Source organism: Alexandromys fortis, unplaced genomic scaffold (assembly GCF_014885135.2).
Source record: "Alexandromys fortis isolate MF-2015 unplaced genomic scaffold, M_Fortis_MF-2015_v1.1 scaffold_16, whole genome shotgun sequence".
Classification (NCBI taxonomy): domain Eukaryota; kingdom Metazoa; phylum Chordata; class Mammalia; order Rodentia; family Cricetidae; genus Alexandromys; species Alexandromys fortis.
In genome coordinates this window covers 1,352,789-1,365,569 of record NW_026067893.1, presented here as the reverse complement: position 1 = coordinate 1,365,569, position 12,781 = coordinate 1,352,789, and the positions used below count along the sequence as shown (strand labels likewise).

General features: G+C 45.2%; 1 pseudogene; it reads right to left on the bottom strand.

The window, feature by feature from the left end:
• Nucleotides 1-1,392: 1,392 nt before the first annotated feature.
• LOC126503940 (60S ribosomal protein L21-like) lies at nucleotides 1,393-1,933 on the bottom strand (annotated as a pseudogene).
• Nucleotides 1,934-12,781: the final 10,848 nt, after the last annotated feature.

Here is a 12,781-nt window from a genome sequence, read left to right as displayed (position 1 = left end):
AGAAATGACCCCTGGGTTGCACACATCACTTGCAGTAACACCTCCTCCTCCATCAGAATGTGATCATATGACCAGACTAGCTGCATAGGAGCCTGGGAAGTATCAAGTCTCTATGGCAGGAAGGAAACTTTCTCTCAGATGGACAGCTACCTGTCTTATCATGAGCTTCCTCATGCAGCATTGGCAATAATAGGGATTGTGTGCAAAGTCCAAGATCTGACACAGCCAGAACTTGAGAAATGGGAGCTATTATTTGACAATTTCAAAGGAATTCTCAGGGTGAATGTTATAATAATATGAATTATTATTATTATGCTTTTTTGGTGTGGCCAGGGATAGGGAAAAAAGAAATAGTCCTAGTCACAAATTTCTGGACAAGATTTGGACGCAGTGAGTAATTGAAGGCCAGAGAAAAAGGCACAAATCTTAAGTAGAGAATGTCTTGGAGGAGGTGAAGGCTTTCTAGAAGGTCCCTCAGGTGAGGGATTGCATGTAAGAAAGAACTCTGCAAAAGGAGGAAGCTGTCATCACGCATGTGAGGTAACAGCTCTGCTCAGTTTCTCCTTCTGCCTACAGCTGTGCTTGTCATGGTCTATGCTCAGGAGGGAACAGAGCAGGCCAGCAGGACATGACGCTGCCATGCGCGACCTGAATGAGTCCCACCGCCTCCCCTATCTGAGTTTTACTTTGTTCACGTACATAATGGAGACTCAGACACTTCCCTTGTGGGGTGGCTACAAGCTGAAGCAAGATCATGGGTGTGTTGCAAGTTCTGAACCTCTGCATGTGTGAGGAATTAGGGTGATTAACTAAAAGTGGGAGCATCCATCACTGGCAGTCAGGTGTGTCCCCCACCCCCGCAGGGGCTCCTGTGATGGTGGGTGGGGCCTTCGTACCTGTCGAAGAGTAATGCTTGCCTGTCCCCTCTCCCGGGGAGTGGCCACAGAGCTGTCGGTCCTCATCAGTGTGTTCCTTCTGGAAACGGCTTCCTTTGCGTCACAGTTCTAACCTCTGCTTCAGGAGCTGTTTTCTTTGAGTTTGCTAAATCCTCGTTCACCCAGAGAAGACAGAAAGCCCTGCTTATCCTCCTACCCGGGCATCACCATGGCCCTCAGGCTGTCCACACCCCTCAAACTCTCCATGTAACGTTCAGGAAGGGTAATTGGTTTCTCAAGATTACGGCAAGCAGCCCAGATAAGGAATAGTGAACAGTCTGACTGAATTGTTGGGACAGTGGCAGGCTTTGTGGGGCAACACTGAGTGGAATCCCTGGCCTCTGGCCTTGCTTTGGTCATCCCTAAGGGTGGGCTGCAAAAGCTTGTTCTGAAAACTCCTAATCCAGGATTTTTTTTTTTAAAAAAATAGTCCAGGTCTTTTATTTCTTTTTTTACATTAGGCCATGAATTTGTATAGAATGGGCTCCAGAATCTCAGGTTCCTTTCCGTTAGTCCTCACAAAGTGTGCTTCTCTGGGTGGGGCAGGCTCGAACTTCAGTGGAACCCAGGTGCCCTTCTCTTCGGTTTCCTTTTTCTTCTGACCATTTTCCTTCACCCACGTCAGGATGGCATCTCGTTCTTAAAGTTCTTGATGTGCTCAATCAACACATTAATTCTCTTGGCAAGTATCTTGCCCTGAACTTGCTTGTTTACAATGATGCCCCGCTTGGCATTGTAGATGCTTCCGGTTTTGTCTTGGTGATACTTATGGGGCATTCATTCCTTTTGGAACAGTGCCCATTCCCTTCATGTCTACAATAGACCTTATTGTAGATTCACATGTACGTGGCCAAAGGAACACCTCCATGCTCCATAAAAGGCCTAGAAAACATATAGCGAGTTCCCTCCCCTCCCCCTTTGTGCTTGTCATTTTGGCAAGCTACTGGAGGATGGTTGTCGTGGCCGAAAGGCCAAGTCCAGCATCTTATGTTGACCATGAGGACACAAAGACACTTTCAGTGTGCCTGGAGCTGTCTTGGAAGATGTTTCAGCTGTTTTCTTCTTTTTTCTAGTAGCTGGAGAGAGTAATACACAGTGCAGTCATGACAGCAGCCACTCACTGCCCAGCCCCTGCTCACTGCTGGCCCGGTCCTGCCTTTAGACTTCACTGTGGCTCAAGGAATGGGTGGCATATTTGACAGATGTGGAAGCTGAGGCTCTGGGAAGAATCTGGGTTTGCCTGAGACAGGACAAACACTGGAAGCAGAGGCCTTGGTTTAGTCCCTTGCACATCAGGCTTCCCAGCTAGGAAACTGGACCCAAGAGGCGGGGCAGGGAGACACTACCTTAGATATCTCTGATGTGGGAAGGTCATTGGTTAATTAATAAAGAAACTGCTTGGCCTCATAGGTTAAAACATAGGTGGGTGGAGTAAACAGAACAGAATGCTGGGAGGAAGAGGAAGTGAGCTAAGTCACCATGAGAGTCCCTGTTTATTGGGATAGGAGACCTCTGCAGTGTGTCTTACTGAGGGGCATCTCCAGAAAATTGAACGTCTGGTTTGGACGGATGCGTTCAGCATTTCTGTACCCAGCATTAACATGCGAGGCTCTTCAGAGCCTAGAGCCCACAGAATCCACTGGCTCTTCTTCTTCCCTGTATGGGGACCCCCTAAACATTAAGACATTCAGAATATGTCGGAGACTGAGGAGATGGCTCAGGGGATAAAGTACTTGCTGGGTAAACATGAAGACTGGAGTTAGGATATCCAGCACCCACGTAAAACTGGAAGCATGCCAGGCAGTGGTTGGGGTGCACACCTTTAATTCCAGCACTCGGGAGGCAGAGGCAGACAGATCTCTGTGAGTTTGAGGCCATCCTGATCTACAAGAGCTAGTTCCAGGACAGGCTCCAAAGCTACAGAGAAACCCTGTCTCAAAAAAAAAAACAAATAAAATAAAATAAAGCTGGCAGTACATGTCTGTAATTCCCGTATTCCTGTTGTGAGTTGGGAGATGGGGACAAGAGAACGCCTACGTGGTGGAGAACAACTAGAGATCCCGTAGAGATTGAAGATGAAGATTAACCTCCGAGATCATCCTCTCTGACCTGCACAGGTGAGCCATGACATTATCACCTGGGCTCACAGACACCACACACAGGAACATGCGGAGACATATACACACCACACTCATATTAAAAAGGCAGAAAGAAGTATTTTAAATATCTGTTCAAGATCTTAATTGAAATAACAAACAGTACCTAGTACACTGCCAGTTCATAATACAGGGAAACAGGCCTTATGCTATTCATCAAAGCATTGCTATAAGTTGATAATAGCTGTACATATATAATAGGCCATTCACAGAGGAAATACAAAGAGCCAATGATTGTGCAGGAAGTTAATCACTTCCACTAGTAATCAGAGAAATGCAAATTAGAGCAACAATAAGACATCATTTGCATTCACAAGATAGGCAGAAATTCCAAGCCTGATACTATCTAACGATGGCTAGAGTAGGGGAAATGTATACCTTTGTCTCTTTTCTGTTCATCAGCATATAAATCCAGGCAGCCAGTTTGCAGGGGAATGTGGAAGCTGCTCTCAAAACACAACAGGCACACATACCAGAACTTAGCAGTTTTCCTTGTGGATAATTCTTATAGTATATAAGATGAGACACACACTGAGTCTAAAATAACAAAAACCTGGGACATAGATCAAGTGTCTAAACATGGGAGGGGGCTTTTTACACACAATGAAATATTTTCACAATGGGATAATCTACGACCATTCAGATGAAGTATCAGAAGGACATGCTGATCAGGGGAGAAGCTCACTGTGGGCCATCAGGAAAATTCATATTTTAACAAATTTCCAGCTGATGCCAATAGCAAGGCACTATAGTCTGAGAGGTCTCTATTGTGTAAAACAATATGACATTGCACTTATCTGTGTGTTGGGGTGTGCACATGACATGTCACTTGTGTGGAGGCCAGAGAACAGCGTGGAGGAATTGGTTCTCTCTTTCCACCCTGTAGGTTGCGGGGATCGAACTTAGGGGAATGGAAGCCCACATTTTACCCACAGAGCTATCTTGATGGCCCAGCACACAGGCTATGCAGGTTACTCTTGGTTGTTAATTTGACAACATCTGGAATCAACTAAAACTCAAATAGCTGGGTACACCTGTGAAGGATTTTTTTCTTAATTAAATCATTTGAAGTAGGAAGACCCACTTCTAATCCTCATCTTTGAGGTAGGAAGATTCACCTTTAATTTGGACTAAGCCCTCTGCTGGCAGCCTATATAAAGGACACGGAAGGAGGAAGCTTGCTCCCTTGCCTGTTTGTGCTCTTTAGCAAGTCCATTCCTTCACTGGCATTAGAACCTACTTCAGGATTCCAGTGTATACTGAAGACCAGCTGAGATACCCAACTCCATGGACTGAACAACTACTGAATTCTTGGACCTTCCATTGATAGACAACCTCTATGGCTAACTAGTGTGGCTAGTTCCACACTGTGATCTTCAGGAAAACTTTATCTGTTAAAGCACAAACAAAATATCACCACAACTACAATCTTTAAAATACCCTTTCCTCTCGTTCCCCATAGTTCTCAGACCACAGTAGCTTCGGAGTTTCCCACCTTCAAACAAAAATGTCTCAAGACCTTCCTTTTGCCTATACTTTCCTCAAGTTCTCTAAGGTCTGTACCAATTTAACCTCTAATTTTCACTCTAATGATTCCTGATTTTTGACACACAAACAAAGGCCGTGAGACAAGCCCCTAAAGAAAGCCATCTCTCCTCCCTCCGCCACTATTCCTTAGTAACTTACTGGCGTAAACCAGAGAGAGCCGAGCCCTGGGAGTGTGAGCATGTGGAAGGGGCAGGCCACTGTCACACCAGATTCATCAAGAAAGCAGTTTAATTAAGCCTGAGTGTCAACAGGCCTGTTTTTAAAGCGAGTCACTGCTACTATAAAAGGTTTCTTTTCCCCAGGCACATAATCCTATTTTTACATTGAGCAATTGGCCATGAAAACTTCTTGCATTAAGCAGATATCGAGTATCTCGTGTTCTTAGCAAGACAAGGGTGGTGGTGAAGGGGTACCGAGCAGTCTCCTTTCTTGGCTTGTTTTCCGGTTTTCTTCATGTGTGTATTTGTTTCATATCGATCTTTCTCGATCGTACACCAGACGATATACCTGTTATCTCAGTCTGTCATGGACTCTGGGGATGAAGCAACGATTTACACTTTTTTCCCTCTAGATGAATATAGAGAAATCAAATAAAACATCATATAGTCTCTCGGCTTCTGTGTAAATGGATGCTCCAGTGATTTGGTTCTTTGACTAATATAGCTGTTTTTGGAGACCAGGAAATAGCAAAACTAATCTTAAGGTCTCAACCTCAGTTTCTCACATGCAGAAATGGCTGTAAATACTGGCTGAGGAGACATTTGTGGAAACTAAAATTATTGCCGTGGGGTACTTAGCTCACCACGGGGTACTGTGTAGGTGTATTGCAAACTTTATTATATATAGGCTAACGCAGCAGAAAAGTCATGACCAGACCAGTGCATTTATGGCTGATTTGTAGATTAGATCTCTTGCTAACAATTGCACACCTTTCTTATTCTTCACTTTGTATTTTAGATGATCTGTTGATGCGAGCACAGCAAAGCTAGGTTTTACAGATTCTCTTGCATCTGATTCTGCCAAGGGACCTACTGTGGGAAGTGGACAGACAAGGAGACTCTGGTTGCTAGCACAAGACGATCAGACGTGTGGCAGGCCCAGCCCAGCAGAGTGCTGATATCTGTGACCAAAGCTTCCTCCTGTGAAGAGTCTGTCATTCAGTAGTAGAGGTTCTGAGGTGTGGGCTGCAGAGATCTTGGTTCTGACAGCACAGTGCATTTGCTTCTTCCTCTAGAAGAAGGTCCTCTTGGCCATGCTAAACCTTTTAGAGTCCAAGTTCAATTCCCCCAATCTCCCTAGAAAGTCTACGAAAGCTATAATTGTCCTTAATAAATCCCTGTATTTAAACTGACTAGGTTCTGTTGCTTGAAAATAACGTTCACAGACCAACATAGCCTCACCCAAAAATATGGAACTGGAAACACCCTTCTTGAGTATTCGAAGCATCTCTGAGTGGGTGGCCGATGCTTTGAACCAATGTGTTTTATACCCAATGCATTTCAGGTTGCTACATCAAGACAAGGAGCAGAGGCAAGGCGGGAAACAGACACTTTCTGAATTTTCGTTTTATGAATTCTCTTAATTATCTGTAGTCACTTTAAGAAGATGGTGCTGGTGTGCCAAAGGGTATTGCCTGTGAAGTAACAGGGACAGTTAAACTTTGAAATCAGATGATGACCCTAAAAGCAAGCAGCTTCCAAACCTCTCTACATTAGACTTTGTCTATGGCTGACACTGTTTTAAATAGTGGCTAATGGAAAACCAAAATATAATGTTTGGACAGAATCAACAGGGGTTCTGCATGACAAAGAGTTGTGAGGAACCTTATACACACAGAAATTACGTAGCCTGATACTTCTAGGTCTCAGGTCTGTCATAGGTGAGTGACCCCAAAAAAGTTAAAGGTAGTCTCCATATGTCTGTATTAGTTACTTTTCTTTTGCTGTGATATAAAGTCTGATTTAAAAAGACAACTTAGGGGAGAAAGGGCTTATTTTGGGTTATAGTTGCAGAGGAAATAAGGTCTATTATAGTGGCACATGGTATCCAGAGTGTAGAAATATGAGGCTGGCCTGGCAGTCAAACGCAGTGAGGAAAAAGAAGGAATAAGAAGTAGAACGGGTTATAAAACCTTAAAGCATACCTCCAGGGATATATTTCCTCCAGCCCAACCTCCGAAGATTTCCACAACCTTCCCAAACAACGCCGTCATTTGGAGACCAAGTGTTCAAATATATGACATTATGAGGGGCACCTCTCATAAAAATTATAACAGTGATTATGTGATGAGATATAACAGGTTATGTGATGAGAATCAACTGAGATCAGCCTATGTCCACAGACCACAGATTCCTCTTATTTTCTTCTTATCTGTTTTAGTCCACAGAGAAGTCTCACCCAACCAGCTGCTGCAATTCTGAAATACTGTATATGAATTGGATTTCAGGATATCCTGAAGGGTTTGACCTATGCTAAGGAGATTCTCTAGAACCATAATGGTAAGGCTTTTCAAAAATCAAAAGCTTTTTTTGTAATGCAGGTAAATCTTAATGAAATTTCTTAGATATATTAGATGGGGCACATGGCTTAACCTCAGGCTGAGGAGGAGGCTCAATGTTTTAAGTGTTTGCAGTACAAGAAAACTTGAGTGTAGACCATCATCAGGACCCACTAAAATGTTATATGGCAGCCATGCTCCAAAGGCAAAGATAGGTAACCCAGAGTATGCTGGTTAGTAAGATGGGCCATATCAATGATCACTGGGTTTGTCTAAGAGGTCCTGCTTCAAAAAAATACAAGGTGGTAAGAGTGATGTAGGAAGAATTCCAGCATTAACCTCTAGCCTCCATGGGCATATGCACAAGCATGCACCCACAGGCATGTGAACATGCACACACACACACACACACACACATGAAAACGAAGAATCAGCCTTTATACCTGCCAGCATGGTATGTACCTAGATGTATGTACTGTGTCTATATGTTATAATTACATGTGTATGTCTTTTAATACATACATGTGTACATAACATTTCTCTAGCTGCGTGATACATATACACATCCAAGATAGGAACTCTATCTGTGTGATTAGCCTCCAGGAATTTTGGCGACATTGTGATGAGCAGGCGACCTTCAGCATCTCGGAGTCTGGAGAGGATCCCCCTTACCACGTCCGCCTCAGTCCTTAAATCTTCGGGTTGGCTGCTAATTGGCTGGAACAGGAGGGCACAGAGCAAACAGATTACACATGCTGAGTGGCCCCAACATAAATCTACCAGTGAGGTGGTTCCTGGGAGAGACGCCCAGCTTGGCAACGGCACACTGTATTTCTTCTTTAGATAAACAAAGGAACATTTCCAACATTGCCCCCTGAAGACTCTAACAGTGCAGGATGGAGTTTGTCCAGTGAATTCTGAAGGTTCGTGGAGACCAGAGAGTGTAGGGTGACTTTCACAACGTCACAGTCAGGTGTCCCAAACTCTCTTCCTTTCAGGATGGTGTCTTGACACCAGCGCAAATGAGCTCTCAACAGCCAAGTAAGAAGTTTGACTGTGTTCTCATACTCAAGTTTCCTGAGTTAGCTTAGCTATAAATTAACTAGTCTCCAAAGCACATAAATAAATCAGTTGCCTTGTTTGGCGACGTCTCCGGTAGGGTGCCGGCTGCTCTTCTGAAGGTGGTGGCTGTGCCACTGCCCGGCACTTTTAGAAATACTTATCAGTGACATATTGAGAAAAATTGTACCTACAAAAGCAATGTCTTCTTCCATGCAAATCAGGCCCCAATTCCCCACAGATAAGGATCTTTTTGATGGCACGCCTGCAGAATCCCCAGCTCTTAATTCTTTCATTAGTATTCCAGGCAGCTGGTAGCTGAGTAACAGAGAAAACGGTCTGAACTGCTGTGTCTGAGCCTAATATTGATTTGTTTAATAGTGTCAGGAAGTCAAAATTCACAAATCTCCTGTCGATTGTTTATGAGGCAGTTAGCAGAGAATTGGTTGCCCTTGCTTAATTAATAACTCATTACTGAAATTTGATTATATGCTTGAATGCTTTAAATGGGTTCTAACATGATGGCTGCAGAGTGGGGCGGGGGCGAGGTAAGGCGCTCTGAGGACAGCTTCCCTCTGGAGGCTTCTGCCACAAGCATGTCCCCACCCGTACGCCACGCAGACGTCTTCCAGTGTCCCTCCCCGGGTCAACCCTCCTGCTGTCGGTAACTGTGTTTTAAAGGTGGTGTAGGGTCACACCAATGAGGGGCTTGCTGCATTTGAAGTCTGAGGTGACAAGCATAATACTTGATCAGGAGAGATGGGTAAGTCACAGGGTTGTGGATGGATCCAGTCTGGAGGCAGGGACTATGAGGGAGAGGAGCAGCAGATGGGAGCCCAGGACACTGTCTGCGTCATAAGCATATTGGTCTCAAAAAAAAAAAAAAAAAAAAAAAACCCACCATGGCTAGTTGTTACCCTGGGCGGACAGCATGTAGGCTCAGAACTGCGGTCTGCCTAATGGGAGCTCGAGGCCCGGCCCTTAGGGAGGCTTTGTTCCCTGTGCCTAGTGCCAGGGACAGATGGAGAAACGAGGGCCCATGTTAAGGCGATGTCTGAGGACAAGGGTGTCTGTGCTGTTTCCTCATTAAAGAGCAGACTTAGAGTTAACACCGAAGGGCCAGGTTCAGGCATGTGTGCCTTTCAAGAGTCCCACAGAACTCCTGGGTCATCCTGGTCTCTCATCCGTGTCCCCAGAGTCGATGACAGTCAAGCCTTCTGGGCCTGTGCATCTCTGAGGCCCCTCTATTTTCATTTATGTGTAACCAAGGTAAGGGGACAAAAGAGGGGGGCATAGTGAGCTCCTTCCATATACATGGGGATAGGTGATTGGGGCTGGATATAAGACAGAGGGGGCACAGCTGTGCCTCCCACTGAAGCATTGCTACAGTACAGGCTTGGGCTGAGTTCTTAGTATGGTTGGAAGACATTTATTTATTCCTTCATTCCTTAATCCTTGTGTGGGTTAAGTCTATTGGCTCGGCTGTCCAGGTTACGAGCAGGCACGGGCTGTGTAATAGGTACCTCTTGGTGGTACCTGTGGCAGGTACAGTGTAGACAAAGTGGGACCCGCTGGGTTGGCCCGATACCTGACGCCTTCCTTCCTGGGGTTCGCCATGAGATGGATTGGTCAGAGGACCTCGCTATGTTATCTCAGATCGTTTTTGTTCTGCCAGAATGGATTGCATTCTAGATTCCTGACAACTGACTCATAGAGAACTTTCTAGAGTAGCACCAAGAGACTCTGAAGGGCACTGCTGCCAGGCCAGTCTCTCCCACGGTGGGGGCGCTCTGGGCACCCTCCTCCGGAGTTGTCTGGTTAGGAGCTGAAGAGCACCTTAGGGCCTGAAGAACTTTATAAAGGACCCGAGTAGTGGTCACTAGCCACAGAGGCCAGGGAGCTTCTGGAAGGACGTAGGACCAGCATGAGCCCTTGAAGGATGGGTTGGATTTCATTGGGTTGGGGCCCAGAGCATTCCAGGCTGGCCCAGGAGCAGGCTGGTCAGAGGTAGGTTTCAGGACCAGCGGCCGGCCAGGGTAATATGACCGGCCTGTCTCCTGCCTGTGGTCTTAATTGAACCAGCCAAGCTTTAAAAATGAACAGTTGATCATTTGATTAAGAAGGGCCTTTGACTCTTTCAAGACCCACAGAGACTGATTCTTATCAGTGTGGATTGGAGAGGTTTGTATGGAGGAATGCTGGCTAGACTTGGGGAGGACTGTTTGTGCCGGCCCTGGGGCCAGACTGACCTGTACTTTCTCAGCATCGGGTCCCTCAGCAGAGTGGGCGTTCGGGGCTTAGGCCAAAACCTGCTACCCCATGAGGAGAGCTCAAGTCCCGAGCCAGGGCTTGCTCCTACAGGCGAAGGAGCTTCGTATGCCTGCTTTAAAGGTACCACCTGGGCCTCTGCCGCAGGGATAACTGGCTTCCATGTGGCTCCCCGCTCTAGCACCACGAGAGCATGCTCTTGGCCATGGGGCTTGTTTGTCTAATTGTTGTAAAGGACTTTCAGTTAAACAGAGGGGGAAAATAGAGTTAACTCTTAAAAAAAAAACACTCTAATTTATTCTGCTTGATTACGCAGCTGGAATGGGAAGGTAGCTGCTGTTTGTGGTTAAATAACTCCTGAAGATTTCTTAAAGAAACGATCTTCAAAGCTTTAACGGGTCAGCGGCTCAAGTACAAAGGCAAGATTGATTTCCATCCTCCTACTCTTTGTTCCCAGAGTTTAAAACAGACACGTTTGGGTAAATTAGTTTGTCTATGTTATTAATGGAAGAAGTTATTAAACTCCCATAAATATATGCTGGTATCTTGCTTAAAATGCCGCTTGTTTTAAGAGAAGGGGAAAAAAAAAAGTCAGAAGGAAAACATGGAAAAGGTCAGAGGGGTGGATTCATGTTTTCTGTTTTTCTTCTCTGGAGGTGAATTTGGATTGGTGAACTGGGAAAAGGATGAATCTAGGGGTTCCCCAAGTGGTGGTGGTCAGGCCCTGGGTCACAAGACTAGTGTCAATGGGATGCAGGGGTGGGGTGGGATACTGAGAATATCCTTTCCTTGGCAGAGATGACATGGGGCTATCCAGCTGGAACCCAAGGACCAGATACTGTTTAATGGCAACTGTAAAGTTTTCTATGCTTTTTCAAAGCCTGGAAGACAGCTCAAGGAGTAACGTACTCCCAGAAGTCACAATGAAGCAAAACAAAGCAAAATGAAAACAGCAGAGGGCTGTGGCATGCGTTTGTAATCCCAGCACTGGTGGGGCAGAGAGAGGAGGATCCCTGGGTCTCACTGGCCAGTCAGCCTAGAGGAATAATTAAGTACCAGACCAGGGAGAACCTGCCTTAAACAAACAAGGTGGACAGCATTCTGAGGAAGAACGTCCAAGGTTGACCTTTGGCCTTCACATGTTCCCTTATGTACAGATGCAAACACACATGGGCCTTTTCAGGATAAGGGAGCCTAAAAGCTGACCCAGCTGGCCCAAGTCACATCTTGGGCTAGAGTGCAAAGGAGATTTGACCACAGGACCACCATGGGGGATTGCCCAAGTTTCTGAACCTCAGAGTAACAGGTGCTTACATAGGTAAATCTGCCGACCCCGTGGGGTTCATGAGCTACAAGTCATGAAGTTCGGCATTTTTTTCTGAGTTCACAGTGTGCTCATGAAGACTGGTGAGCATTTCTCTGCAGGTGGTTAAAGGCAAATGTGAAGTTATTTTTCTGATCTTTGAGCAGAAAAGTAGAACACAGAAAACACTTGGAAATGAAGAAATACAATTGGAAAGAAAAAAGATCCAAAATACAGTTATTTGTCAGTATTTTTCCCGTTTGACTTTTCTCAGAGCTCAGAACCCTTAGGACCCATGCCCATGTGACTGTGTGCACATGTGAACACACGGACACACACACAGGGTTACTGAGTGGTCAGTATACCTGGTCTATTACACACTGATTCATTCCCCCTAAACATCTTCACCAAGCTCATCCACACCTTCATTCATAAGGCACAGAGAGGTGTGTCATGTCTGGCATTATCATACAGAAAGTGAGGCCCATGAGCTTTGAATCCAGACAGACTTACTTGTAGCGGTTGAATTAAATAAGCACCAAAGATAATAGGTATTTGAACAAGTTTAATAACAAAACCAGACTCACGAAACCAAGGTTTCAGCGGAGTAGCCGGCGGAGACAGGAGAGAGCGCACAGCATCTGTGCACCCTATTTATCAGTAAACATACGCCCGAGGGCAGCCCGCCCCCAAGGGGAGGGCTTATCCCTACATCTCCCTCTTTTTGTCTAAATAAGACAGAACTAACCTAAATACAACTATAAACAATAATAATAAATAATAGATATAACAAACAATATTGAGAATGAAAGTTTTGCCCGACATTCTATCTCAAGGAGTCTAAATAATGTAGAGAGTAATTACAATTATATAATCTTCAACTCCGTCAAAGATCCGAGAAGGGAATAAATATTACTTAACAAATGAGAGATATCCAAAGCGTGCCATAAATGACAGAGACAACAGACTACCTGGGCAATCACCCAAATTCTCGTTCGCAATGTTGAGTCAACCA